At 33.2% G+C, this 7,382-nt stretch overlaps 1 long non-coding RNA gene across 1 annotated transcript; it reads right to left on the bottom strand.

Moving 5' to 3' along the window:
* Positions 1–4,082: 4,082 nt before the first annotated feature.
* Positions 4,083–6,137, bottom strand: LOC139512428 (uncharacterized). The gene is made up of 2 exons (XR_011662259.1): positions 6,070–6,137; positions 4,083–4,138 (listed from the first exon to the last, which is right to left on the bottom strand). It is a non-coding gene; the product is annotated as an uncharacterized lncRNA (long non-coding RNA).
* Positions 6,138–7,382: the final 1,245 nt, after the last annotated feature.

Here is a 7,382-nt window from a genome sequence, read left to right as displayed (position 1 = left end):
TTTCCATTGAGCATAAGTTTTGTGTAAACAATGATTTGATATCTTTGCAAGCTTGCAATGATCGTAATTGAAGATGTTTAAGTCTTTATGATTCTTAATAATCCACATCTGGTTGAGACCGCTTGTTATAAAATACCAAAAGGTTAAGACAGATTTGTGATTTATTTCTCATTTCCTTTAAAATGAATAATGTAAGTGTTTAAGTAGCATTCTAATAATAGAAATGAATCCCAATTTGTTTTGTTCATCAATCTAAAAACAGGATTTTTCATTTGCCTTATGGAATAACAAAAAAATTGTTATAATAGAGATTCTAAATCGTTTTAGATAAGTGTAAGAAGCTAGTGAGTAAGTTTAGACTGCAGTTTGAAATGCAAACCCGAACAACTTTGATATATTCAGGTGTTTTGTTTTTCCCATTTTGCTCGCGTTCAGACGTTTCTGACATATTCCTCGGTTGCATCAAGCAATACTTCAATTTTCCACTTGATAGGCTGGAGAATGCAGCACGTTTAGTCTTTGAATGACAACTTCTACAGTTGTTTTCTTGTTAACGAAGCCAAGGTACCCGGATAATAACATGGCCAGTATAAAAAAAAAATTGTATGGGGCTGACTTAGGACAACAGTAGTTTACCGTTCTTCAAATCTCTTGTTTAAGCTCACGAATCTCATGAATCGAATACACACACTCAAAATCGCAAAAAAACCCGGAGGGAATCGCATGAACTTACCCCTTCCGGAAAACATGAGATCACCTCCAGTTTTTGATTGGGTTCGTGTTGTTAAGTATTTAGTTTTCTATGTTGTGTCTTGTGTACTATAATTTGTCTTTTTGACTTTTTCGTTTGTTTTTTTTCGTTTTTAGTCATGCCATTTTCAGTATTTTTTTATTTATGAGTTTAAATGTGCCTCTGGGATCTTTCGATACTCTCTTCCCCAAAGGGAGACCAATAACATCGACAGGGTTAACATCTCCTGATAAGCATGCATAACCCGCCAAGCGATTGCAAATCGAATCGGGTATAGGAGACAATCGATGAAATAACAGAGCAGACCACTATCCTTTTATTATGGATTCATTAATATTCGTTGGATACCATTTTTCGTGGATTTCGTGGGTGCAAGGGAACCACTAATTTAAATATTCAACGAATTGCTATTTTTTAATGGAATGTATGCAGACTTAAAAAAAACACGAAATTAAATGTCCACGAATATGCAAGTTTTCCTGAAACCACGAAAATTAGTAACCAAAAAACTAAATGAAATCACAGTATCTAAGTATCTAAGCTTAGGTAGCACCGAGTACCCAAATTGCACCTATTTAGCAAAAACAGCAGCGGAAATCTAACAAGAATTCATAGAGACTACACAATTTGTATTTTTATGATTTGATACTATATTCATCTTTCAACATAGGTAAAAATATTAAGATATACACAAAACGATTACAGTATTTATCAACAGTTTACTGAAAATGCAAAATGTACGGAAACGTGGCCATGCGACGTCATCAAAACGTCATCTTTTTTTAAAATTAGCAATACGATATGTTACAAGTATCCATTTCTTAATGAATAAAGAGTAAGCATGCACTATTATCCAATGGTCAAAATATTTGAAGAAATTAAACAAACGCTCTATTATTTGACTTTTGACGATGTGAATCTAAGCATGGATGCAATTTGGGTACTCCTCATTACAGAATCATTGATGGTTTGAATGCTAGTTCAGACCAATTTTTCTATGATTCCATATGGATTCAAAACTAAATTGGTGAAACTATATAGTAAATAACGATACATCTACAAAATAAACACGCAATGAAAACTTTCGTCTGAAGCATATATGAAACTGTCAATATAGGTGCAATTTGGGTAACCTCACGTTAAGCGCCATAAGATGGGGCAAATTTTGTGATACCGATAAGAAATGGATTGATAAACCAGATATATAGATATATTTTTATTTTGTATACATCCCATAGGTTGAATGTCTCTTATAACTTTTGCGTTGAAATATGGATACAGTGGGTTTGGTGTTGATATAAAAAAATGACGGGTGAAGTTTTATCTTTGAAGAAATTATGTCTTACTTGTACATACTTTGGTAAAACATATTGATTATATTTATCCTCACATTAATTATGGAATTATACTTTAATCATAGATAGGTTTTAGTCATCTTTGAAAATTGTAGTTGCGGGTTTGAATAGTCTGCGATTAACAAAATTTATAAGCAAACTTCTGTATCAAAAAGAGTTTTTGTTTGCCTCTGGAAATAGTTAATTGAGCTTTGATAACTTTACATATGACGTGACTCTGTACTTATACATACCGTCATTGTGTTATTTAGCCATGGTTAATGTTTGTTAATATATTTGTTTGTTTTTAGAGTGATTAAGATAATAGCACAATGTTGACTGCTGCACCCCTGTTGTTAACATTTTTATCTATTATGTCTGTTTGTTTTGTTCACACATTGTTGTCAATATAATGGAATTTTATGCGACTGTCATACAAGTGACAGATTTAGCTAGCTATTAAACCAGGTTAAATCCACCATTTTCTACATAAGAAAATGCCTGAACCAAGTCAGGAATATGCCAGTTGGTATTCATTCGTTTGATGTGTATGAGCTTTTGATTTTGCCATTAGCTTAAGGACTTTCAGTTTTAGCTCACCTGGCCCAAAGGGCCAAGTGAGCTTTTCCCATCACTTTGTGTCCGTCGTCCGTCGTCATCGTCCGTCGTCGTCGTCCGTCGTCGTTAGCTTTTACAAAAATCTTCTCCTCTGAAACTACTGGACCAAATTAAACCAAACTTGGCTACAATCATCATTGGGGTATCTAGTTTAAAAAATGTGTGGCGTGACTCGGCCAACCAACCAAGATGGCCGCCATGGCTAAAAATGGAACATAGGGGTAAAATGTAGATTTTGGCTTATATCTCTGAAACCAAAGCATTTAGAGCAAATCTGACACGGGCTTAAATTGTTTATGAGGTCAAGATCTATCTGCCCTGAAATTTTCAGACAAATCAGACAACCAGTTGTTGGGTTGCTGCCCCCGAATTAGTAATTTTAAGGAAATTTTGCAGATTTTGGTTATTATCTTGAATATTATTATAGATAGAGATAAACTGTAAACAGCAATAATGTTCAGCAAAATAAGATCTACAAATAAGTCAACATGACCAAAATTTTCAATTGACCCCTTAAGGAGTTATTGCCCTTTATAGTCAATTGTTAACAATTTTCATAAATTTTTGTAAATTTTTGTAAATTTTTAGGAAATATTTTCCACTGTAATTACTGCGCCAAGTTCATTATAGATAGAGATAATTGTAGCAACAAGAATGTTCAGTAAAGAAAGATCTACAAACACATTACCATCACCAAAACACCATTTTGTCATGAATTTATCTGTGACCATTGTTAATATGCACATAGACCAAGGTGAGCGACACAGGCTCTTGAGAGCCTCTAGTTGAATATTCCTCTGAGTTCAGTATTTTTGTAATTTACATTTTTTGATAATTGAAGGAAAACAATTTGGAATGAAATAGTCGTTAACAAAGGTTTTTAAACACTGGATAATAGATTATCCATAACACGGTATGAGACTCAGGTGATGTGTATTAATGGTCATCACTGTTTATGATATCACTACATTTGACAAAATATCAGAGCCATCAATTTTGTAGTTCATTTCATAATTACAGATAACAACTTTTTACTAATTCTCGAATCCATTTTCTCTTTTGGTAGCAGGTTACTTAATATGGAAACACTACCACGAAGCGATTATTTTTACGACGGGTGCCACATGTGGCACCGGATCTGCTTAACCTTCCGAAGAACCTGAGATCATCCCCAGTTTTTGGTGGGGTTCGTATTGCTTAGTCTTTATTTGTCGACGTTGTGTCATGTGTACTATTATTTGTCTTTTTGTCTTTTCATTTATAGCCATGGCGTTGTCAGTTGGTTTTCGATCTATGAATTTGACTGTCCCTTTGGTATCTTTTGCCCCTCTTTTATTAAGTCAATAAGCTGTTAAAATGGAAAGAAACAAATCCAAGCCTAATTATTCTTGTCCTTTATTAAAACTTGGTCTGACTCCTTTTTGGTACCATGTCGCTGAAATTTGAAACGATGATTATTGTGAGTTTTAACCACTATATCGTCAGAAAAGTATTATCGATGTTAATTATATAAAATTAAGAATGGAAATGGGGAATGTGTCTAAGCGAAACAACCATAGAGCAGACAACAGCCGAAGGCTACCAATGGGTCTTCAATGTAGCGAAAAACTCCCGCATCCGGAGGCGTCCCTAAGCTGTTCAATTACGTTCATTTGTACTTTTAAAAATGTTGTTTTTTTTTTAGCTAAAATCGAGATTTATAATTGTTGATACATATTTGTTGCTTCTTTTTGTATGGATAGTTGTCTCAATGACAATCATTTCTTGTTTCCTTTCTAATAATGTGATTAAAATATTTTAAAAGGTTTTGACATGAGCTAATGAATATCGTTTACATTTCTTTCTAGAATAACGAAATATGAAAATTTTGGACATTGCGTAGCTAAATTTGTATACTTTTTAGTATGATTTAGGAAATAGCTTGATATGAAATAGACTTTGACAAGTAAAACAAATAAAATCGTCTGTCTTTAGATTTCCAAACAATTTTACTACAATTTTTTTAATGCATTCTAATAAAACGACTTAAAAGTAGCACAAGGATCAGAGGAAGAAATAGCAGATCTTCTGCTTTTACAACGAATGTAGCTACTACAAATGTTACCACTTCTCTGGTACTACTATCGTTGCTTCTCTTTGCGATTTACTCCAATTATCTAAGCTTTTTTTCCATATAAAAAATATGTCTGGTTCAAGTCAGAAATATGACAGTAAGTTTTTATTCGTTCGATTTGATAAGTGACTGGTCGCTTTGAATTTTCATCGGAGTTTTTTTTTTTGTTATTTTACTTTTTAGTACTGAATGATTCTTCTGCTATATTGCTGATGACTTATCTTATTCATGTTTTTGTTAGCCATGTTAGCAGTGTAAGTGTTGTTACAATGTTTGCTGCTTATATGAAGGACCTCACTTTAAAGTCTAAGACAGTGATATTTCGATGTACATTTATAAATTATTTGATTTTTTGAAAAATTTCTCTAAATAACTAATCTCTTAATCTGGTAAATTAAATGGAGCATAAATATCCATAATTTTATAATAAAATAAACTCATCATAGATACCAGGTTTAAAATTTTATATTTACGCCACACGCGTTTTTTTCTCGAATGACTTCCACTATTTATTACTATTACATATATTCTCCTTATTTTGTCTTTATAGAATATATTAGTATTTGAGTTGTTCAAACAACAAACAAAGGTTTCAACTCCCTCAAGCAAAGTTTACCTTAGATTGATATGTCTATTTGTTTATGTCATGTTTGGTAATATAGCTCTCCAACTATTTAGGTTCTTACATATACTTGGCTTTCAAATGTTCGGCTTTGTGCAAACTCCGAAACAGCGGTTACGTCCTCTTTACTACGCTACGTTGACTTTAACGATACATATTATAGTTAAGCGAAGCAACGTTTCCAGTTTCGAAGTTTGGGCTTTGAGTGGTCCCGATGAAGGTTAATGATGATTACTCGGATGCATGAAAGTTATGTCGTGTAGTTTCATTTATTACAGGACTATCAGTTCCCGAGATATCATCAGTTCAGAAGTCAAAACTTCGCTACTTATATGATATATAACAAAACGTTTAAACATTGTTCGTTAATAAATTTTGAAATTATTACTAACTCCCTCAGCCAAAGATGTTTTGAGATTGATATAGGTATTTGGTGATGCTGATTTTCCATGTTTGGTGCATTTCAAACAAATGTTTAAGGGGCTTAAAAGTCTACGCACGCCATAATTAGGGCAGTATCTTCTACATTCTGTGTGATACAGTTATATTATCTTGTTGTGTTCAGAAATAAATATGATACAAGAATAGAACATTGCATAACGTTAATAATCATAATCAACATAGAACTTACAGATCAACCCACTACTTGGTGACCATGTTCCACGTGGCCGAGGTGTTTCAAGAGCTGAAAGAAAAAATAGATAACTTTGTTTCGATCTTAAACAAATATATATAACCCTAGATAAAATCGACGAACAAAGACATTACATGTACATCTACCACCGAAAGCTATATATTTATGTAGCCAAAGTGGTCCAGTGGTGTAGGGCGCTGATCATGGAGCAGGCGATATTGCAACGATGTCTAAGACGCAAAAGTTCCGACTTCGCTGAGGGAAAAACAAAACTTTGCTAACACAAATTAAGTGATCCAACAACAATGATTGGCTAAATTTGAGACGAAACATATAGGTCTATAAAAAATAACCAACAAGGCAGCAATTTTTATATGTAACGGACGATACTGCGCAAATAAGGAAAATGTTTTAAAGATTTGCGCAACGGTATTGATATAAAATGATGATATACGAAGATAATTTTGTAAAATCGTGTTGACAAATAATTCAGCTGAACCAATAGCCCTAGTCAGTGTCATATGTAAACAGAATCATTTTCATAACAATGTGGACAAGACCATTTTTTGGCGCGCTCCGGTTATCAATTGACTGGGTCATATTAGGTGAACATTCGTCTGTAACACCCACTTGTCATATCGCACATGTTACAGATATCTAAACTGTGGGGTCGCTAAAGGTTTAAACGCATAAATCAAATAATACGAATAACGTGCAGAGGACTAAATCTTGTGTGTTTATTTAAATGTTGCAGCCTTAAACTTTCTATTTTTCTCATGCACCTGCATGTACTTTACTCTTTTATTCTATTTTAATCACTATTTGAAGGCCTCTGACACATTGAGTGAGCGTAAAATCACTGTTATAGATAGCAGATGATGAACAAGTTAAAGGTAAAATGATTCAGTATCATTATAAAAAAAAATAATGATTATGCAGTTGTCCGCGCTGTAATGAAATCGATTATATATATAATTGTGAGTATATATGTGTGTGTGTGTGCGCGTGTTAAAGGAAAGTATTTCGATAAGCATACTAGTTTAATATTAACAATATGTATTAACTACTGGGACTTTAAAATCTGAAAGAAGACGTTATAAAGTATGTCCGGTGGTGCAGTTTTCTTGATTTTTTTCCCCACGAACCCACAGACATCCTTAAAATCATTTCCATTAACAAAGAAAAGTCATGACATTATAATACTAAAAAAATGATATTTTCATAAAGGAGCTACAATTTCATTTTTTTAATTTTTTGTGAGGGGGAGGGGGTGAGCAACTAGGATGAAAATTTCTGCCCCGTCTTTTTTA

The sequence above is a fragment of the Mytilus edulis genome, chromosome 2 (genome assembly GCF_963676685.1).
Source record: "Mytilus edulis chromosome 2, xbMytEdul2.2, whole genome shotgun sequence".
Classification (NCBI taxonomy): Eukaryota; Metazoa; Mollusca; class Bivalvia; order Mytilida; family Mytilidae; genus Mytilus; species Mytilus edulis.
Note: the sequence above shows the minus strand (reverse complement) of the source record. Positions and strands in the feature narration are given on the sequence as shown.